Source organism: Lepus europaeus, chromosome 6 (genome assembly GCF_033115175.1).
Source record: "Lepus europaeus isolate LE1 chromosome 6, mLepTim1.pri, whole genome shotgun sequence".
NCBI lineage: Eukaryota > Metazoa > Chordata > Mammalia > Lagomorpha > Leporidae > Lepus > Lepus europaeus.
Window position 1 is genome coordinate 10,595,804 of NC_084832.1, and position 24,114 is coordinate 10,619,917.

Here is a 24,114-nt window from a genome sequence, read left to right on the forward strand (position 1 = left end):
AAGAACTGAAAGCATAGGTAGATTTCAGAGACGAAGATAGAGTTTATAAAAGGAAATGATAATATTCATAGAAATTACAAGAAAACCAGGGGGGAATATTGTTGAAACAGTACAGTTGAAGTGTGGAAGAACATTTCAGAAAGATTGTATTCTAATATATTACCTATTGTCAAAAATTGAATGGAATAAGAAATAAAATATTGAATTAGGTGTTACACAAATAGCAGAAAGAGTAGCTTTAGCAGAAAGATGGGATGGGTTTAAAAGTAGTCTAGCAAGCTATTATTTATCAGGCCCTTCCTTTGGTCTATTAACTCAAATCTTCACGACACCCCAGTGCGGTAGGAGTCATCATCTATCAACTCTTCAGTGGAGGACAAACGTGTGAAGTTAAATAGCTTCATAGAGCTAAAAAACAACAAAGCACGATGCAACCCAGCCCACCTGGCTGCAGAGCCAGGTCTTGGAACCACTCAGTGTGTGAGCTGGCTTGAGAGGTCAGAAGCAATGTGGACAGATATGCTGCAAGGAGAGGATCAGCTCGGAGGCTTCCTGATGGGCACACTGAGCCCAGGTATAAGCAACGTGATGTCAATGTGATACGCCCAGCCAAAGCGACAGGCACTTCAATGGACTTGTAAAAATGCTTCTGCGATACTCCCACAAGGGGAAAAGTAGAAATACGGATATCCAGAACCCACCCGGGCTGTCTCAGTGACAGCTGCCTCCATGGGTGAGTTGTGATTTGTCAATTCTGTAACCCCCAAATTGCATGGAAGAACGTTGATTTTAAAAATATGGTTTCCAGGGCCTGGCACTGTTGCCTAGTGGGTTAAGTCTCAGCCAGCATCCCATATGGACACCGGTTTGTGTCCTGGCTGCTCCCTTTTTTGATCAAGCTCTGTTAATGGCCTGGGAAAGCAGAGGAAAATGGCCCAAGTGCTTAGGCCACTGCACCTACTTGGGAGACCTGGAAAAAGCTCCTGGCTTCCAATCAGCCTAGCTCTGGCCATTGTGGCCATTTGGGGGAGTGAACCAGCAATGGTAGACCTTTCTCTCTGTCTCTTCCTCTCTCTGTCTGTAAATCTGCCTCTCAAATAAATAAAAAAGTAGGCTGGCGCCGCGGCTTACTAGGCTAATCCTCCGCCTGCAGCACCCTGGGTTCTAGTCTCAGTCGGGGCGCCGGTTCTGTCCCAGTTGCTCCTCTTCCAGTCTAGCTCTCTGCTGTGGCCTGGGAAGGCAGTGGAGGATGGCCCAAGTGCTTGGGCCCTGCACCTGCACAGGAGACCAGGAGGAAGCACCTGGCTCCTGGCTTTGGATGGGCACAGCGCGCCGGCCGTAGTGGCCATTTGGGGGGTGAACCAACGGAAGGAAGACCTTTCTATCTGTCTCTCTCTCTCTCTCACTGTCTAAATCTGCCAGTCAAAATAAATAATAAATAAATATTTTTTAAAAAAATATGGTTCCCATTATTATCTAAATGCTCATTTCCTTAAAATGCCTCCAAGAAATAGTCAGCTTTATAAAATTGCAAGAGAAAATCCAGGGAAGACATTTTCTGACCTGAGAGTTGAAACAGCTTTTATAAACATTTTTGAATCTGTCTTTAAATCTGCAATTTTTTTTTACCTTTAGTGCATATTCAAGGTGACTGACATTATCTAGTTAGAGATGATTGGAAAGGAGCAAAATGCAAAACAATTCCAATCAGTTAACTGTAGCATAGGCTTAGTGCGTGAAAGAAATCTCTTATTTTGAACTGATGGAGAGGCATGCAGTTTGCATTCATAGCAAACTGTCTTCTCTGCAGCGTGGCAAAATAAAGGAAAATAAAATAATGGTGTGAAGGGGCTTGGGTGATTAGGCTGGCCTGGGCTTGTCCATGGGCTGAAGAGAGGAGGGAGAGGGAGGGTGTGGAAAGGAGCTGCGTGCAGGAATTTCCAGAGCTGGGAAGGTTTGGGGTCCTACCAGAGATTTTCAGAGTGCAGAGGGGAGACTGGGTGGGAATATTCTGTGTGACCCTCAGCAGGGCTCTTGCTTGGGAAGTCAGAGTGGGCTCTTCTGCTAGGACCTGGGAGTTGAGATTACACTTGGAATCCAAATATCATTGAGCATTTTTGTGATGGTAAAATGTTTACCACCCAGGGTTAAGGATCAGGCCATACTTCTGTACCAATTTAAAAACAATGTGATTAAGAGACTTTTCTTTAGGAGAATTGAGGCAGTGGGAAAAAGAATGGATGCTATAAATGATTGATTTTTATGCATCAAAGGCACAGCACTATCCAGGCTAGTGTGATAAATAGACACAGAGCTAGGGGTAGCAAGTTAAAATCAAGCTAAGACTTTTCCTTTCGAAGATATCCTTGGACATTGTCAGTAATTACTAAATATCAAGATATTTAGTCAAAGGGATAAAACTGAAACTAATATTAGAGTAATTATACCTTACATTTGATGGAAATTTATTACATGGTACAATTTGGTTAGACTCACAGAAGTGAGCAAACTTAAAGCAGTTTCTAATTGTTTAAAATTTATTTGATATACATAAGTTAACATGCAAAATTACTATTTTCTGCAATCATTGGTGCTTTTAAAGTTATTTTCTGTCACTTTTATCTGGAAAGGATCTTGACTGTTACCTTCTCTTTGTTCTAGGGCAACCTGTGGAAATGATAAATGAGATCTATTAACTTAGTAGCATTCAAGTATATTGTTTGATGGTGACCAAAAAGTCACCACACCCAAATCCCTGAACATAGTACAATTAAAATAATTCCCTTTTAAGAAAAAGAGCTCTCTTATCAAGATACCACCATAGAAGTGATTTTGAAATAGTATTTCCATAATACTAAAAACCTTACTGGAGTTTCTTTATAAGAAGATTGTGGTCTTGCCAATATGATACTGGAAATACCTTTCATACAAGGGCTCTTGCAAGGCACAGTAATGCATGATAACGTTTTTTTTTTATATTATTTCTATATCCTATTTCTTTTTTTTCCCATTAATAATAGGAGGAACAGGTGCTGTGGTGCAAGGAGTAAACTGCTGCTTGGGACACTTGCAGCCCATATCAGGGTATCTGGTTTTGAGTTCCAGCTACTCTGTGCCTCTGATACAGCTTCCAGCTGATGTACCTGGGGAGCAGAGGATGATGGCCCAAGTACTTGAGTGTATATATGTACACACACACACACACAAACACACATGTGAAGACTAGTGACAAAATGTGCCTTTTTAGAGCCTATTGGGACCCACCTCACACCATGCTGATTAATCTGTAGCAACATCAAGTTCTCGTTACCATTAATTACCCTATCAATTACAGCAGGGTGAAACACCAATAGCTCTCTAATATAAAGTAGAACATTTTGTAAGTGTTGCTGATGAACTATAAAATTTAGAAGAAGTGTTGCCAATTGAAATAGATGGTATACATATGAATTATGATAGTAGTTTAAAAAGATGGGGCAAAATCCTGGTTATTTAAATGTTTTTGAAAAATAGGATAAAACACTTCTGAAAGTCATGGGCCGTTACAGCTGACTGTCAGTATGCAGAAGAAAAAAGCAGAATAAAATTATCATTTCAAATTTAGTTAAGAGGGTACCTAACAAAAAGCTACTCCTTCTTAAGCACTATTCAAACCACAAAGATGACAAGAATACTTGCTGTTTTATCATGCACAGAGTCAAAAGCATAATTAAATTTGAAGACAAAAATTGCTAATGACTTTGGTCCTGTGTGGCACTCCACTAGCTGTAACAGTTTCAACTCTTGAACTCCCCATTGCTATGTGTTGCTCCCCACCTCTGCCAAACACTTTTCCTCTATGTCTAGTAACTGTTGTTTCCACTCGGTTTCCAACCATGTCTTTTAGTAAAGTGATCTCACATACATTCTTACCCCTATCCATATGGAATTTTGGTAAAGGTGTGAACTTGCAGCTTTAGCATTTTTCTAGGGTGGTTTTTCTCTAGATAATTTGAAACCTATATTTGGAAGTGTAGAAAATGAGGTTTTAAACAAAGTGAAAACTAGCATATTCCAGGACAGTTTAACTGACCCAGATAGCACCTAATAGATGATGAAATATTTCTGTTGAAAGCTGATTTCTAGGGGCCAGCTTTGTAGCACGATAAGTTAAAGTGATGCTGGCAACCAATATGCCTGCTCCACTTCCCATCCAACTCCCTGTTAATGGTCTGGGAAAAGCAGCGCAATATGGTGCCTCTGCCACCCACAAGGGAGACCTGGATGAATCTCCTTGCTCTTGGCTTCAGCCTGGCTCAGCCCTGGCTGCTGCAGACATTTAGGTGGTTAACTAGTGGACGGTTAAAGATCTCTTTCTTTGTCTCTCCCTCTCTCACTGTAAGTCTGTTTTTCAAATAAATAATTTTTTAAATAAAAAAAAGCTGATTTCTAAGCAGTTCCCTAAAACATGTTTTCAAGATATTTCCCCCATTTTCTCCCAAGTAGTGTCATGGACTACATTAATGGAAAGCTTGACCCAGATTTTGGTATATAATCAGTACTCCTGGTTGTATAGATGCCCTGGGAAGACTGTGTTCATTTGTGATGCTACATTAAGAAGAGAGGGATTAGAGGAATGTCCATGGAGAATGACCAGAGTGACCATAAAGACTTCATGGAAAATGGGGTGCTTACCATGGGTAAGAACCGCCTGAATGAGACAAGATTTCTGATCTGTGCATTTAAAAAATATCCTCTAGAAGCAGTATAATGAGCTATTCTGCCTCCCTGTTAAAGAGAACTAGAAGGTGAGAGGTGATTTCCACTCAAAAGAGCATTTTCTAACCACCAGGGATGCTCATGTCTACAGCAACCATCTCTTAGGAGCTCATAACTACTGTAGGCATTGAAGCTGGAGATGGCAAACCATTGGTCAAATGTTCTTAATTTGGGGTAAGGCTGCAATGTATGTCTCTAACAATGCTTTCAACTTTCAAAATTACAAACTTTGATGGACAAATATTTGTGAACCATATGTATGCCAGATGCTGTAATTGTGCTATAAAACAAAACTCTGATTATAAAATGAACCTTTCAGAAGGTCTAGAAACCTAATTAGAGTAAATAGCATAAGACTGAGTATAATAGTCTACAAGTGGTGAAATCACATTGTGAACAGTGTTCTAGAAGAGCTCTAGGAATAGCACTTAATTAATTCAGCAAATATTTGTTATACCCCTACCATGCTATAGACAGGCCTTTTATTATGACTCCAATTCATAATCCCTGAAGGCTGCATGGGATAGGAAAGATTTACTAATCTATCAAACATTCCATAGTTGTTCCTGTCATTGAAAGGTTGTTATTGTTCAAGACAAAAGCAAGCCATTTCTGGATCCTAATCATTTTCTAGTCTCTGATAAAATTCCCTACTGTGTACAGAATTAAGATATTTGTGATAGACAATCAGCCAACACATACTGACTGCATGCCAAACATGTTCTACTGGTATTGGGGAAACAGTAGCAGTCTACCTCCAAGGAACTTGTTTCCTAGTTAAGAAAGTAAGCAACAATATGAAATAATTAGGTAATATTTAAAAAGTTAACCACTGTTTATTACACGATGATTGTACTTTTGCAGTTAAACTTCAATGAGGTTTAATTTTCCTTGTAGTTCTTTGCAAATATATTAGTTCAAAGAGCCCGTGGTCACATTTTCATTTATTGTCTATTTTCTCTTATAGATAATTCATAATGACTAAATGTATGTTCTGAAAGACTGAAATGGATCTGTTATGTGCAGTTCCCTTTTATTCATTTTTGTGGTTTTTATGTCTCCTTTTTAGATCCTTAGCCCCTTGACGACAGGAGTTCTAGTTGCTTCTTTTGGGTGCATATAGTAAAGCAGTGATAGACATGGGGTTAGAGTTAGCAACTTTTGGAATTTACCTTTCTCTTATTCAGGGTTCTTAGAATGACTGTATTTTATTGAATTTAACATTCCTCTTTTGCTAGTAGTAGCTTTGAGTTAATTAGATGATTAGATTGTGTATTCCAATTTATTTTACAAAATTTCCATGTGACAAAGACATCATTTTATTCACAATCTTTTCTCTTCTGATAAGGATTACTGCCACATGCAATTTACTGAAAATCATGTGGATGTGCTTGTAAAAATTATTTTGTTTAATTATTGCCTCTGTGCAGGTACCAAGTTGGACATTGAAGACCAATCACTTGTAAGAAAGATTATTTCACAGAATCTGGTTTGTGTCTGCTCTGTTTCTAACACAATGAATGTCAATGCCACCAAAACACATTGACAGGGTATCTTCAAACTGCCATTCACATTTTAAATTTTTATTCACATAAGGTGAATAAATTTCATGTATATCATATATATACAGATTTAGGAACATAATGATACTAACTACTCTATCCTCTCTCCTACCCATGCTCCTATACTACCTCTTCCTTATTTTTTCTTTTAATTTTTCCATTGCCATACTTTCACTTCATTTTATAATCATAAACTTAACCATTCACTCAATAGAGAATGCAATAATAGTAAGAAGCAAAAAGCAAAAATAAAAAAAAACACTGTTACTCAGCAGTGGAGACAAGGGGTGTAAATAATCAAACCTGAAAATGTCAATTTTGCTCATATACATTATATTTTTTGTACTCTATTAGTTACCACAAATCAGGGAAAATATATGGTACCTGTCTTTTCGGGATTGGCATAATTCATTCAGTATAGTTGTTTGCATCCATTTTGTTGTGAATGACAGGATTCCATTCTTTTTAATGGCTGAATTATATTCCATAGTGTATATATATCACATTTTCTTTATCCAGTCATTGATTGATGGACATCTGGATTGACTCCATATCCAAGCTATTGTGAATTGAACTGCAATAAATGTGGGGGTACAGATAACTCCTTTGTACGTTGATTTCATTTTGGTTGGGTAAATTCCCAGGAGTGGGATTCCTAGGTCATATGGTAGATCTATTCATATTTCTGAGGAGTCTCCTCCATACTGTCTTCCACAGTGGCTTACTAGTTTGCATTCCCACCAGCGGTGTATTAAGCTATTTTCCCCTCACATCCTGTCAGCATTTATTATTTTTTGATTATTCACTTTTTTTAAAAAAAAGATTTATTTATTTGAAAGATTTACAAAGGGAGGGAGGGAGAGAGAGAGAGAGGGAGAGGGTGATTGATTTTCCATCCACAGCTCCCTTTCCAGGTGTCCACAATGGCTGAGGCTTGCCTAGGCCAAAGCCAGGAGCAAGGAGCTTCTTCCAGGTCTCTCATAGGTAGTAGGGGCCTGAGCACTTGGGCCGTTTTCTGTGGTTTTTCTCAGGCTGTTAGTAGGGAGCTGGATTGGAAATGGAGCAGCCAGAACACGAACCAGCACCCATATGGGATGCTGGCTTTGCAGGCAGTGCCTTTACCCACTACGCTGCAACACTGGCCCCTGTCATTCACTTTTATGCTTACGTTCTCAACACCCCTTTGCAGTACATTTTCTTATTTTATAGATGGGAAGAGGAGTATCCAGGAGATTAAATGATTTGTCCAAGATTATACAGCCAACAATGTGCTGATCTGAGGCCAGCATGTGCATTTCAACTCCAGGCTCCGCTCATTCCATACATAGATCATGGTGTTAACATGTATGTTCTCATGTGTGCTGGAATGTTTGCATGCCATGAATTCAAGGAGGAGCACATTAGTAACAGATAGTCTCAGGCATTGTGTAGCGTGGCTCTTGATGACCTGAGGTGTAACAGCAACCTAGACATATGTGCTGTGGAAAAATGTCTATAACACCTTGGAAAATTCTGCTGCTTTAGGACAAGAATATGATTACATTTTTTGTGCGTTAGACAAGGACTACTAAATAAGGAGGGTTCCAACTCTATTTTAATCATCTCTAGTGACTTGAGTTGTATTCTAGCTAATGCCATAATTAAAAATTCATCGAACACCTTAAAACTTTGAGATATTAGCCCTCTTCCTTAAATTCTTGCATTTGTTTTAGTAATGACTATCTGAAATATTCAATTTTGATAGTATTTTTACATCTAGAGTTTTTCCTGTTGATAAATAACTGAAATAAAGTTTATCTAGAATTTTTTCTTCAAAATCTATCCTCATCATGGAATGTTTAACACTTTGATTTTCCTTCTTAAATGATATAATCCCACATTTTTCTTGAGATAATCACCAAAATAAGTTTAAATTTAAGTGCCTCTTCTCAAGTAAAAGTACATTTTGTCTATGCAGTATTGGGTTACATGAGCAGAGAAGTTTAGTATAGAAAAAAGAATAAATATAGATGACTTTTAGAAATTTAATTTTCACTGAGGTATTAGATTTTTGTGGAAGGAAAACAAAAATTCAGAAATGGAGGCCACTTGATACAACTTGACATTTAGAGTTTTCACATGATTATTTACATGAACAATTTTTTTGTTAACCAATTTAATCAAAAAAGTACAAGATATGCTCCAGGGTTAGGTTTGATGAATAAGCCAATATGGCTTAGGCTTATCAGAAAGGAGTTGCCGTTCAAAGGCAAGTATCGGCTCTGTTCTAGTCACTTTATGGAATCAGAGCTGTGACTTGTGAGTTGAGGCTTCAGATATATACCTCGAGGACATTTAATATCAATTTCAACTCCTGAACAGTATCAAAATGGTAATCCAATCTCCAGTTCGAGATGAAAGAGTAAGCATTAGAAATTCCTGTCTAAACTGTTACTAATTTTTCTTTCATGATTAGGAATATTTTCTTTCATGATCAGGAATATTTTATGTGTAAATATCAAACAATTCTCTACAAGCTTAGAAAGTTCAACTCCACAAAGAACTTCAAATCTGAAATGGAAGAATGCCAGTTGATAGCAGCCAGTAGGTAGACAGCATGCAGTGTGTCAGATCCTGACAGTTAACTTTATGTTTGGGGTAACCATCGGATGGCGGGAGCTGTTGCAGGAGGTAGGGTGAGGGGTACTCCATGAAAGGGACAACGAGAAAACTCCTGAGGTGCTGGGGATGGATGATCTATAGAATTACACTGAAGGACAAACACTGTAGAGAATTTTGTTATTTAAAATACTGTGTATAGGCCGGCGCCATGGCTCAACAGGCTAATCCTCTGCCTTGTGGCGCCGGCACACCGGGTTCTAGTCCTGGTCAGGGCGCCGGATTCTGTCCCCGTTGCCCCTCTTCCATGCCAGCTCTCTGCTGTGGCCAGGGAGTGCAGTGGAGGATGGCCCAAGTGCTTGGGCCCTGCACCCCATGGGAGACCAGAAGCACCTGGCTCCTGCCATTGGATCAGTGCGGTGCTCTGGCTGCAGCACGCCAGCCGCAGTGGCCATTGGAGGGTGAACCAAAGGCAAAGGAAGACCTTCCTCTCTCTCTCTCTCACTGTCTACTCTGCCTGTCAAAAAAAAAAGAAAAAAAAAGATAAAATACTGTGTATTTGAAAGGCAGACTAGAAAGTGAGAGCATTGGAGGAGAGGGAAAGAAGGAGGGAGCAAGAGAAAGGGAGCACTCCCAATTTGTTGGTTTACTCAACATCTGGGACTGAGATAGGCTGAAGATAGGAGCCTGGAGCTCATTCTGGGTCTCCCAAGTATATGACAGGGACCCAAGTACTTGAGGTACCCTTGTTGCCTCCCAAGGTGCACATGAGCAGGAAGCTAGTCTTGAAAGCAGAGCTGAGACCCAAATCCAAACATTCTCATGCAGAATGGAGACATCCCAACCCACATCTTAAAAACAAACAAAAATCTTAGTTAGTTAATTTGAAAGGCATAGTGAGAGGGAGAGACAGAGATATACCATCCGTTGGTTCACTCCCTGAAATACCTACAGGTATAAGGTTTGTGCCACACTGAAGCCAAGAGCCAGGAATTCCATTGTGGTCTTCTACATGGGTGGCCATGGCCCAAGTACTAGGGCCATCTTCCCCTTTTCACATAGCCACATTGGCAGGAAGTAGGATCAGAAGCACAGTAGCTGGTACTCACACCAACACTCTTATATGGAATGCTGGTGAGACAAGCTGGAGCTTAAGTCACTGTGCCACAATCTGTGTTTTAACTGCTAGGACAAATGCCATCCCAAGAGAAGCTGTCTGTTATCTCAAAGGATAGCTAATTTGAAGTAGAGAAAATATTGAGAAAGAAAAGCAGTTGGGATTTTATCCAACACGAAAATAAATTATAATGAAATTACTCTTAAGTAAAAAGACCAATTTATATACTCAGATTTGTAAAATAAAGGAAATGAATCTACATCTTTATATTTCTACGTACAGTTATGTCTTTGTAGTACTCTAGGAGAGAGCATAAAGATGTGGGTGAACATACACTAAGGTGGAAATTTTGGATGGGGGTGGGAGGGGTAGAGGTGAAAAGACAGAGAAAACAGAGTGAAAGACATAGTACTCTAACTTAATGCACTACTCTGTTAACTTAGAACTAATATAAGCTCTGAACAATCAAACTTCTTCTAATATATATTTTCTTTATTTAAAATTTTATTACTCTATTCAGAAAAGTATGAGCTTCCTAACCGCACAATGAATTCTATTCCAGTTACAATCTCCAAACCAAAAATTGCTCTCTTTGTCCTCATTTTAACTTCCTACATCCAGACACACTGCACTAAGCTCTGCAGGTTTGGTGTTGGCTTGCTGAGAACTCTTCTCTCTGCTCATCGTCCCTTCTTGGTGTAGCTCTCAACATAACATTTGCTGAACAATTCAGACAGAAGAGGGTCTCAAAAGGAGAACTCCACTTTGTGGCCCCGTGTTGTTGTTGTTTTTTTTTTTTAAAGAAACCCTGTACCCTTTATTTTTTTAAGATTTATTTTATTTATTTGAAAGACAGAGTTACAGAGAGAGGTAGAGACAGAAAGAGAGGACTTTCATCTGATAGTTCACTCCCCAGATGGCTGCAACGTCCAGAGCTGTGCTGATCCGAAGCCAGGAGCCAGGAGCTTCTTCCAGGTCTCCCATGTGGGTGCAGGAGCCCAAGGACTTGGGCCATCCTCTACTGCTTTCCCAGGCTATAGCAGAGAGCTGGATTGGAAGAGAGGCAGCCGAGACTAGAACCGGGGCCCATATGGGATGCCAGCATTTCAGGCCAGGGCTTTAACCCACTGTGCCACAGCGCTGGCCCAGTGGCCCATGTTTTTTTCAAGCAGAGTTCTGGCCTTGGGGAGGAGGATGGGTATTTGATGAATGGTCTTCCTTCAAGCTAGCATTGATTCACCCTTAGGGATCCATGCTGCATTTGAAGCATTGGGCAAAGCAGAGCCGACGAGTGTCCCAGGAGCAGATTGTGCCACTGAAAAATGGAACACATGAATGCTAGGAAGAGATTCCCACTTTGAAGGGGGTCAGAATGTTGCATCTTAATGTTCAAAATTAGGTAAAGTGTTCATTTTAATTAATTAATTAATTAATTTTGGGCCAGTGCCGCGGCTCACTAGGCTAATCCTCCACCTTGCGGCGCCGGCACACCGGGTTCTAGTCCTGGTCGGGGCACCGGATTCTATCCCGGTGCCCCTCTTCCATGCCAGCTCTCTGCTGTGGCCCGGCAGTGCAGTGGAGGATGGCCCAAGTGCTTGGGCCCTGCACCCCATGGGAGACCAGGAGAAGCACCTGGCTCCTGGCTTCGGATCAGCGTGGTGCACTGTCCACAGCGCGCTAGCCGCGGTGGCCATTGGAGGGTGAACCAACGGCAAAGGAAGACCTTTCTCTCTGTCTCTCTCTCACTGTTCACTCTGCCTGTCAAAAAAAAAATTAATTAATTAATTTTTTGCTGGCAGTGTTACCTTGTTCTTCACAGCCAGGATTGGATTGCACTTACCCTCCACCATTGTCATCTTGGCTTCTGTAGCTTGCTCTAAAGCGTGCTTCTCCACTTAACGAATCACTGTGTTTCATCTGGGACCTCAACCAGATGCTTTGCCAGTAGCACCTTGTGCTTGCTGAGGCTGTTAGCCTGCTGCTTTTCCTGTGGAGTTGTGTAGTGGAGGGGACTTGACACAGTTATGAATTATCTTTCATTTTCTGAGTCAATGTCTTCTTGCCTTAATTTCACATTTGTACTACTTTGGGGGCTTACATTCTAAGTTGAACACACAAAATAGTTTTTAAAGATTGTTTGAGAGGCAGAGGGAGATAGATAGACAGAAAGACAGATAGAGGAATCTCCCATCTACTGGTTCTATCCCCAGATGCCCACAATAGCCAAGGCTAGACTGAGGCTGAAGCTGGGAACTGGGAACGCAATTCAGGTCTCCCATGTGTTGGCAGTAACCCAATGATTTGAGTCATTTCTGCTGCTTCCCAGGGCCTGCATTAGCAGGAAGCTGCAGTCAGTAATCAGAGATTGTTTTCAGACTCAGGCATTCTGGTATGATTCGTGAGTTCCTTAACTGACCTCTTAACTGCTAGCCCAAAGGCCTGTCCCCCATAATAAGATTTTATTTGATTCTCATTAAAATAACAAAAGTATGCATTTTGTAAGTATTGAAAATCTATTCATCCCATTAAAATGATTTCTTAAATAGAAAATTATTATTTTTTTTTTTGGCTTAGAAGAAATTGAGATAATCTCTGAGCAGTTTTCCTAACATTGAGGTTAGGCTTAGGAATTTCCCTTACAACAGAAATCTGCAATGAATACTTTGAAAATGCCTTGTTTTTCTCCTTGGAAGGAGATAGCAATAAAACTGAATGTGTGTGTGTGTGTGTGTGTTTTACTTCCACAGCATCTTAGAATTACAGTACTGTAAAATCTTCTTCAGAGAACTGCAAGTTTTCTCCTCTGGGAATTAGTGATTTTCTATGAAGTTTTCAGTTGTCACTGTATTAACAATGTTCATAATTCAATTTTGTTTTACTCTTGCTAAAATGTTTTGTCTCCAGTACTCAGAGGACTGTGTGATGTGATCTCCCCACATAACTTTTGGTATTTCACTGATTCTTTTTACATTTAACCTCGATCTTATTATGACTGCATGGTTGTTTGCACCTCACAGGAGGGATATGGAGTTGAGAGAGAAGTGAGTGACTTGTTTAAGGTCGTTTTGCTTGGAGCTGCTGACGACAGCATAACCTGTTCTGTTTGCCCCAGTGGTGTGGCTTCATCCCACTTTCTCGCAGAGCTACTCTGAGACTTAGATTGAGGATCATCATAGCTTTGGGCTCTGTTTCGAGACTGGCATGGCCTCTGAGAGTACTGTGCATCTACCAGCCATGTCAACTCCCTTCTCTTGCCGTGCTTATGGAGGTTGAATGGGTTTTCTTCCCTCCACTGATTAACTTTGTGTTCCATTTAGTCTCTTGGCTCCTTTCTAAAGATATTCTCCTCCTTACTCAGCTCATCTTCTCTTATGGCTTCACTGCACCTCCTTGAGTCTGTCTCTGACTCCTTTCCACTCCACATGCTCTTGGCACTTGAAGATTGCAAGGACAGCTCACTCCCAAAAGGCACTGAGAATAGACTTGCAAGAAGAGGAAACAGGTGCCTAAGTTAATGTATCCCCATTCCCTTTCCACCAAGAAGTTTAAAAAATTATCAACTAACTCAGTAAAGAAGAGTTTGAGATGATTGAATGATTAAAGAGCTCACAGCCTGCTTTTAACAGAGTACCCTGCCAAAAAGAATAGAAAATGCTGTAATAAGAATTATATAAACAGCTTAAATACATTCATAAGGCATGGATGGTAGCTATGCTGCTGGTCATGGGAAGAGGGCTTAGGGCCAAGATAAATGTGCATTGGTTTAATTTGGTTGATATGAACAGGTATCACTTAAGGAGAGAGGCATAGGAACTGGAGATTTTTTTTGGAGGAGCACTGGGTGTTGTCTAAGAGAGTTCTTTTTACCTTTTCAGAATCCTGAGCCAATTTGCCAGAAACATATGTTGCATTTATATTTTATTTTTAAGAAGTACAGGGAAAAAATAAAGGAGTAAGAAGCAGTGCCAGCTTCTGCTTAAAAGACTATTTTTAAAAGGCTGGAATGAAATCAGTGAACTTTAAGTCCGTGTGTGGTATTATCCATCATTCCAGATGGAAACTCCAGGGATGCTGTTACACTGACAGCACGGAGCAAGCTGACCTTACAGGTTCTTTTCCTGCTCTCTGACCCCTCAGCCTCAGCTCTGTGCAGCTGGACCAGAGGAGTGGGAGCAATTAACCTGTCAGTGTCTTCCATTTTTAGTACATTCTAATTTGCATATGAACAAGAAAAGAGGTAAATTGTGAAATCCTAAACTTAATTTTCCTAGAAGAGTGAATAGCAATAGGTTTCTTCTTCATACAGTGTGGGTGGTGACATTTTGGTGGTTGCCACCAAAAAAGAATTTCTGCTTTGCACTCTTTTGTTCAATGTTGAATTGTTTTAGGATTCAAAGAACCCTTCAGGCTGGTGAGTAAAACGGTCTTTCCATAGCAAGTATGAACGAATCAGGCAACCTAGACCATCCACAACAGGCAGTCACAAGCTTGCCATTGTTGGCACTCTGGACTGGATGATTCTTTGTGCAGGGACCTCTCCTGTATGTAACCAGAGGTTCCGCAGCATACATGGCCTCTGCTGACTGCATGCTGGTGGCAGCCCCGAGTTGTGACACCCAAAAATGTCTCCAGCTATCACCAACTGTTTCCTGGAGAAAGTCTCTCCCAGGGGAGATAATTGATCTAGAAACATAAACTGTAGATAATGAACTTAACAACTTGTTGGGAAGAGACCCTCTCAAAGGTTGCCTGGTTTCAGTAGGGAGTGTGCAGGGTTGGAACTAAATGGTATTCCAGGAAGAGTGACTCAGAAATATTGTTTACAGCTCTTATCTCTATGGTTGAGGATCAGTGTTTTTTCCTTCATACTTTTTTAAAAAAATTATTTAATTCATATGTAGATTTAGTAACATAGTGATACTTTCCATCCTACCCTCCCCTCATCCAAGCTCCAAGCCTTCTTTCTACTCCCTCTCCCATTCTCACTCTTAATTTTTACAAAGATCTACTTTCAGTTTACTTAATGATTATAAGTTTAACCCTGCACTGAGCAAAATAGTTCAAGAAATAACATGAAGAAAAATAAAGTACTCTTCCTCAACAGAAGAGACAAGGGCTATCAACATTCATCAAATCTCAAAATGTCCATTTCACTTCAATACATTACAATTTAGGTACTCTATTAGTTACCTCTGATGAAGGAAAACATATGGTATAAATCTTTCTGTGACTGGCTGATTTCACTAAGTATAACGGTTTCCAGTTGTGTCCATTTTGTTGCAAAATACAGCTTTTCTTGCCCTGCCCTGCCCTGCCCTGCCCTGCCCTTCCCTTCCCTTCCCTTCCCTTCCCTTCCCTTCCCTTCCCTTCCCTTCCCTTCCCTTCCCTCCCTTCCCTCCCTTCCTTCCCTTCTTTCCCTTCCCTTCTCTTCCCTTCCCTTCCCTTCCCTTCCCTTTTTTCTTTTTCTTTCTGCCAAGTAGTACTCCATAGTTTATATATACAATAGTTTCTTTATCCAGTCAACAATTGCTTGACATCTATGTTGATTCCATATCTTAGCTATTGTGAATTGTGCTATAATGAACATAAGGGTACAGACAACTCTTTCATATTATATTTCTTTTGGTTTGGGTAAATTCCCAGCAATGAGATGGCAGGATAATAGGGTATGTCTATACTCAGATTTCTGAGGAATCTGCATGCTGTCTTCCACAGTGGCTACACCAGTTTACATTCCCACCAACAGTGGATTAGGGGGTACCTTTTCTCCCACATCTTCACCAGCATTTGTTTATTGATTTCTTCATGAGAGGCATTCTAACTGGAGTGAGATGAGACCTTATTGTAGTTTTGATTTGTATTTCCTTGATGTCTGGTGATCTTGAGCATCTTTTTCAAGTTTCTCTTGGCCATTTGATTTTCCTGTCTTGAAAAATGCCTGCTCAAGTCCTTTGCCCATTTCTTAACTGCATTGTTTGTTTTATTGTTGTTGAATTTCTTGAGCTCTTTATAGACTTTTGGTATTAACCCTTTATCCATTGTGTAGTTTGCAAACATTTTCTCCCATTCTCTTGGTTGCCTCTTCAGTTTGCTGAGTGTTTCTTTTACAGTGCAGAAGCTTCTCAGCTTTATGTAATCTCATTTGTCAATTTTGGCTTTGCTTGCCTATGCTTCTGGGGTCTTTTACAAGAAGTCTTTGCCTATGCCAATGTCTTACAGAGTTTCCTCAATGTTCTCCAGTAAACATAAGGTATCAGGTCATAGATTTAGGTCTTGGATCGCTTTTGAGTGGATTTTTTGTAAAGTGTAAGGCAAAGGTCTTCCTTCATACTTCTGCATGTGGAGATCCAATTTTCCTAGCACCATTTGTTGACTAGACTGTCCATGCCCCAAAGATTGATTTTAGCTCCTTTGTTAAAGATTAGTTGGTTGTAGATGTGTGGATTGATTTCTGGAGTTTCTATTCTATTCCATTGATATGCACATACATCTCTTTTTGTGCCATTGCCAGGCTATTTCAATAATAACTTCCATACAGTATGTCTTGAAATCTGGTATTGTGATGCCTCTGGCTTTGTTTTTGTTGTATAAGATTGCTTTAGCTATTTGGGGTCTATTGTGTTTCCATTTGAATTTTAGCATCATTTTTTCTAGATCTGAGAAGAATATTGTTGGTATTTTGATTGGGATCACATTGAATCTGTAAATTGCTTTTGATAATATGGACCTTTTGATGATATTGATACTTCCAATCCATGAACATGGGAGATTTTTCTATTTTTTACTTTTTCTTCTATTTCTTTAATGTTTTATAATTTTACTCAACAAAATATTAGCTAATCTAGTCCAACAACACATCAAAAAGATCATTCACCTGGACCAAGTGGGATTTATCCCTGTATGCAGGAATGGCTTAACATTTGCAAATAAAGAAATCTGACACATCACATTCACAAACTGAAGAACAAAAACCATATGGTTATTTCAGTAGATGGAGAGAAAGCATTTGATAAAATACAACTTCATTTCATGATGAAAACCTTAAGTAAATTGGTAATAAAAGGAACATTCCTCAACACAATCAAAGTATTTTATGACAGACTCATGGCCAGCATCCTACTGAATGAGGAAAAGCTGGAAGCATTCCCCCTAGGATCTGGAACAAGGCAAGGATGCCCACTCTCACCACTGCTATTTAATATAGTCCTGGAAGTTTTAGCCAGGGCCATTAGGCAAGGAAAAGAAATCAAAGGGATACAAATTGGAAAAGGGGAAGTCAAACTATCCCTGTTTACAGATGACATGGTTCCATACATAAGGAATCCAAAAAGACTCCACTGAAAGACTATTGGAACTCATAAAGGTTTGGTAAAGTGGCAGGATATAAAATCAACACACAAAAATCAGTAGCCTTTATATACACAGACAATGATGAGAAAGAACTTTTAAGGTAATTTTCATTCATATTAGTTCCAAAAGAATTAAATACATCAGAATAAATTTAACCAAGGATGTGAAAATTATCTATGATGAAAATTACAAAACATTAAAGAAAGAAATAGAAGAAGACATTAAAAATGGAGAATATTTTCATTCATACTATTTGTTGAAGTCTTTACTTAGTGTAGGGTAAATTCTATGAGTAAAAAGTAAATTTAAAATATATCTTTGTAAAAATTAAGAGTAGGAATAGGAGAGGGAGGAGGAAGAAGTGTAGGAGCATGAGCAGGAGGGTGTGTAGAGTGGGAAGTATCACTATGTTCCTAAATCTGTATATATGAAACACATAAAATTTGTATACCTTAAATAAAATTTTAAAAATTAATTAAATGAAATTAATGGATGTTTATAACATGTTGTGTGGTACCTAATTTGTTCACATCCTTTCAGAGAAGGTGGAAGTTTCATCCATCTTGCAGTTACTCAATGATTTATTCCCAGGGGGGAATACTTATCTTTTTTTTTTGCAAGCTTCTTATTCTTAAATGGTGAGCCAGATCCTCAAATTAAAGATAAATGAGACAATGAAATGATTCTACATCACTGTTTGAAAGTAAACAACACTTCATCATTATAAATAATTAATAGCAAAGAAAGGGACTTAATGAGCAATCAAGGGACTGGAAGGAGCTACTCTTGGGGCAAGAGTGGTGGTGTTCATCTTGCCACTAACTCAGAGTGCTACTCAAGACAGTGAAGGGAAAGCGACATTCTGCACTGATGGACTCAATGCTTGTTTCCCATCTGTAAGTCACTCTGGAAGAGGGATCCTCTTGTCAATAGGACTCGACTTTTGAGTGATGGTCTGAATTCTCAGCAGATGTCTTCTCAGGCAAAAGATATCACCAGTTTTCTTCATTTCGGAGGCTGGGGCATTCCAAACAATACCTATTGTTACCATAGACTGAATGCCTTCTACTTAAGGGAGATAGGAAGAATTGCAAGCCTGTTTTATGAGCAGAAACTAAAGAGGCTGGTAGCTGTGGTACATGGCAGGCAGAAGTAGGCACTGTTGAAGTTTGCTTCCTGGAGAAAGAAGATAAAGAACGATTCTGTTTAAATTGTTGAGTACATTTCTTCTCACTCATCAATGCTGTCCCTTTGATTTATTGCTTTTTTTGTTGACATTGACAACACAAATAATTATCTAAATATGCACAGTATTTCAGGGCTTCCAGAACACTTTCTCCTTAGGGCCTTGATTCATTGGTAGCTGCTTTACAAGATTTGTTTTTGTTTTTGAGATTAAAAAAAAATTTAATTTTGTGTTTGCATGCAACAAGAAAAGACAGGCACAAAGGATCCATGGACCTCTAATAAGGTTGGAATCAATATTTTACATGTTTCTTTTTTGCCTCTTTTTACATTTTTCAGATAACATATTTTGAATTTGTATTATGGCCAAAGGCTTAATGCTCCACTATATAAACAGCTCAGGAAGAAAAATGTTTCTTCCGCGTCTCCCATGTGGGTGCAGGGGCCCAAAGACCTGGGCCATCTTCTGCTTTTCCAGGCCATAGCAGAGAGTTGGATAGGAAGAGGAGCAGCTGGGTCTCAAACTGGAGCCCATATGGGATTCCGGCACTGCAAATGTTGGCTTTACCCGCTATGCCACTGTGCTGGCCTCTGTCATTAACTTTTGATGGCTTTACTATAATATACATTACAGAAGAACTTTTTTGATTGAGTATGCTTGGGATTCTTTGAGTTTCCTGTATTTGGGTATCCATTCTCTTTCAAGCTCTGGGAAATTTTCAACTATTATTTCCTTTAACAAGTTCAGTAAATGCTCTTTTCTTGGTCTTAGCCTTCAAGAATCCCTATGATATGAATGTTTGGTCATTTAGTGGTAACTCATATTTTACATAGACTTTTTTCATTCTTTATGCTGATTCTCTCCTTACTTTTGTCTGATTGGATTATTTGAAAAGTCCTTTCTTCCATATAAAAGAAAAAATTCTCTCCTCCACTTGGTCTATTGTACTGTGAAAGCTTTCAGTTGCTCTTTTTCACTTCACATTTGAAGTGTTCATCTCAAAATTTTCTGTTTGGTTTTTCTTAATGATTTCTTTCTCTCTAGTGAACTTTTCACTATTTTCCTCATTTATTTATGCTATCTACCTGTATTCTCTTATGTTTTATTGAGTTTCTTTACAATCATTTTTTGGAATTCTGCTGCAGGAATTTTATAGATTTCCTTCAGATCAGGATCTAATTATGGAGACTTGTGTTCTGTTGGAGCTGTCATGCTACCTTGCATGTCTCCCATGTCCCTATGTTGCCATCTGTGCATCTTGTGAAATAGTTCTTTTTTCTTTATACTGTGGCTTTTACTGGAAAAATGTTATAGTTTAGATGAAATGCAAGGTATCATTTGTTTTATTGCTTTGGCTTTGTTTCTAGGTGAGTCCAGAAGTGTGATCTGTGAGAGATTTTCTTTGCTTGAATCAGTGTCAGTCTGTGGCAGTTCTTGGTGTAGAAGTGTGACTTTTTTAGCTTCCCAAACTGGAGTGAAAGTCAGTGGTGGCACTGTAGAATTCTGCCTCAGCTGAAGCTGCTAGTGGCAGGACTCTAAGCAACTTCTTTCTACCTTGACTTGGGAAGGTGGCGACTCTCAGCCAGCACCTGGCTGTGCCACCCAGCCAGCCAAAGCAGCATGTCTGAACTCTTTTTTTTGACAGGCAGATTTAGACAGTAAGAGAGAGAGAGAGAGAGAGAGAGAGAGAGTTGAAACAGAGAGAAAGGTCTTCCTTTTTCCGTTGGTTCACCCCCCAAGTGAACGGCTGGTGCGTTGTGGCTGGTGTGCTGTGCCAATCCGAAGCCAGGAGCCAGGCACTTCCTCCTGGTCTCCCATGCGGGTGCAGGGCCCAAGGACCTGGGCCATCCTCCACTGCACTCCCAGGCCACAGCAGAGAGCTAGACTGGAAGAGGAGCAACCAGGATAGAACCAGTGCCCCAGCAGGGACTAGAACCCAGGGTGCCGACGCCAAAGGTGGAGGATTAGCCTAGTGAGCTGTGGCACCAGCCCTGAACTCTTTCTTAGCTGACCCATGGAATCTCTGTTCTGTTCTCTCACTTCTCTGTTGATAATGTATCTCAGCCATTTCCCTGGAAACATAGTCCTTCCTTTGTTTTTCTCGTATTCTTCCACACCTGAGGCCAGTGCATCTTCTCACAATTCAGCCATAGTGGATCTCCCCATATTCCTAACTCTAACACCATGTAGTTCTGAAAATCAACATAAGGCAGCTACTCCAGGACATTTCTTACATCTACCTTTGAATGTTCCTTTGACCCTATCCCAGGTCTGCCAACAATTTGAAAGTGCAAAGTACCGTGAGGGTCACCAGTGAAAAGAATGTCCTGGAAGGAATGATGTTATTTTCTAAATACAAGGTTCTAAACTTTTTCATTTGTATTTTTTTCCCAGTGTGAGTTACTGTATTAATGTAAAGTATCCCTTACTGGAAAAGAAGTGGAGCTCTGTTAATATTGATGCTGTTTGTAAAGGGAATAGCAGAATTCCCTGGACAGCTCACATCATTTAATGTACACGCATCCTTAAATTTCGGTGCAGGCTGTGTGAACACTGATGGCAGGAACGAATCACCTGCTTATTGGACAGCTTTAGAGCTCTTCCCGGGGAAATCGCCATCTTTGCTGCTATTTCTTTCAAGGGGGTGAATAATTTTTAAAGTGGCATTGCAGCAATGTGTAAGAAAAGCTGATATCTGGCAGCATGCATTCTTCCCTTTCATTGAAGCTAAGAGTGTTTGACACGGGGTTGGATGTGGGGGGGGGGCGTCAAGTTTCAGACTTTATTTGGATTTAGTCATAGCATTGATCCTGGTTGGAATGAAGACTCCAACCAGAGAACGACTCTTTGTAAGACTTGCCTGGCAGTATTGGGAGAAGCCCATCTTACCTCAACTACCTTAATATGTGTTGTGATGCCTGTACTTCTTAGCCTTTATTCATTCTGAAGTGGTGGGTGGCTGTCCCCCTCTTTACTGTGGTCAGACTTCTAATTAGTTCTTGTTCATCTGGTAAAATATCAGAGTCAGAAATCTCTGTTCTCTTTGTTCTATGTGAATTTTCGAAGGTGTGCCTGGAGTATGTTATTTAAGGAATGGGAATAGGATTCCTTACCTCCAGAACTTGAGAAGTCAGTGTTGAGAAAGGTGGACGCTAACATGACCCCAACAGATGGACAGTGCTTTGGAGGGAACCCAGCACCCTCTGTGCCCCTGGGAGATTCACATTTGGGGACCCTTTGAGATCCCTTTGGTATACTTCTGGGACTATTCAGACTTTGCTATGTTCAATGAGTTTGCCTGATCTTATTCTTCTTCCATTTGCGTATAGCCTAGGGAACAAGCTGTTCCACAGTGGTGCTTTAAAGAAAAACATGTGATATTAAACAAACAAGAGGTTTTAGAAGAGGCCTGAAATGAGACAAAGACATTTGTGGGCCATGATGAGGAATATATTGCACAAGGGGCAACTCACTGCAAAGGCAATTGTGGAGCTGGTTAGGGAACTGGAATCAGAACTTCTTCAATCTCTAACTTCCTATAATGAGAGACAACCTACAAACCAAGGGGCCCTGATCACTCTCTTAGAACAACTGAGCAATCTTGAGAGAAATCTAAGCAGAGTCAACAAACTTGACATAACAGAAGCTTAGGCTTGAAATGGGAAATTTGGGCAAAATTACATGCACATCAAATTGTATCAAGAAGCATTAATTTAAAAAGTAACTCTCAAAATTGCAGTCCTGTTTGAGAAAACCAACCCAAAATGTACCCCCAGCTGGCAGCCTCCTGAAGTGCTTCTCTTCCTGTTCCTTGGCTCTCTTGGGTAAATTGTTTTGAGGTGTGAATAAAGTTGGATGAAACTTTGCTTATCTTGAACTCTTTGTAATTCAGAGTTAAAAAGAACAATCAAACTGCATGACTCTCAAGAAGACTTGAGAGTCAGCTCAGGCTGTTCTGCTGAAGTCCAATTGTGTGCTACATCCAAGTGGGGACACACAAAGCAGGGCAAATTCACCTGTTTTTTTTTTGTTTGTTTGTTTGTTTGTTTGTTTTGTTTTGTTTTGTTTTGTAATTCCACCTCTCTCTGTCTCTGCCTCTGCAATTCTGCCTTTCAAATCAATCAATAGAAGATTTATTGATTGATTTGAAAGAGTTACACAGAGAGAGAAGGAGAGGCAGAGAGAGAGAAGAGCTTCTTCCAGGTCTAGCATATGGGTGCAGGGACTCAAGGACTTGGGCCATCTTCTACTGCTTTCCCAGGCCATAGCAGAGAGCTGGATTGGAAGTGGAGCAGCTGGGTCTCAAACCAGCACCCATATGGGATACCGACGCTTCAAGCCAGGGCTTTAACCTGCTGTGCCACAAAGCCAGCCCCAATAAATAAATCTTTTTTTAAAAAAAGTGTTTTTCAGCTTATACTTTTGGAGATTCACCTATATTGGGTAGCTATATTGGTTTGGCCACTCGTAAGGGCAATGACACATCACGATTGGAGTATCTGCAAGAGTGAAAGATCACGGCTCAAGCCAGGAGCAGAGAGATACTGCACTGGGCCAAACTCAAGCTTTTCAGAACAACTCTGTTGGGCGAATTACCTTCCAAGGGCACATCTCAAATGACTTAAGGGCCTTTTTCTAGCCCACCTCCTAAAGGTCCCACCACCTCCCAATAGTGTCACCCTGGGGACAAACCTTTAACATTTGGTCTAATGAGGGCCATTCAATATCCAACCCACAGCACTTCCTGTCAATCCATTTTGGCCAATATGATTATTTTTATCATTATTATCATTATTTTATCTTCTTGATAAAACGAGTGGTTTTTATGTAGCTCAGTTTTACATTAGAAATATAACCTTTTTAAACTATGATAGAGATCTTTAAAAATATTTATTTTAGAGGTATAGAAAGGGACAGAAAGCACATTTGAGCAGGCTCCCACCTGCTGGTTCACTCTCCAAATACTTCTAATCACCAAGACTGGGCCTGGTTGATGCCAGGAGCTGGGAAATCCAGATCTCCCACATGGGTGGCAAGCACTCATGCACTTGAACCATCACCTGCTGCGCCCTAGAGCATGTACCAGCAGGAAACAGGAACAGAGTCAGGATTCAAACCCAGGCATTCCCATATGGGATGCTGGAGTCTTAATAGCTATGCCAAATGCCTACATGCCTGTACCAACAAAGGTTGAGAAACATACACACACATACACACACACACACACAGAGAGAGAGAGAGAGAGAGAGAGAGAGAGAGAGAGAGATGAAAAAGTATAAACCAAGGGATGAGGGCCATTAAAAATAATAGATACCTCTCAATTCAAGGGTTGTTCAATTACAACAGAAAATACTGTGAGTTGGGCTTACATTGTGTTTGAGAAGCTGACTGTGATTGTTTTAAAGATAGAATGTACTGGGGCCGGCGCTGTGGCTCACTTAGTTAATCCTCCGCCTGCGACGCCAGCATCCCATGTGGGCACTGGGTTCTAGTCCTGGTTGCTCCTCTTCCAGTCCAGCTCTCTGCTGTGGCCTGGGAAGGCA

General features: G+C 40.2%; 1 protein-coding gene across 2 annotated transcripts in view; it reads left to right on the plus strand.

Annotated features, from left to right (window-relative positions):
- Window positions 1-24,114, plus strand: part of FGF14 (fibroblast growth factor 14) — a 700,508-nt gene that overhangs the window by 174,580 nt on the left and 501,814 nt on the right. The gene's annotated exons all lie outside the window — the stretch shown is intronic.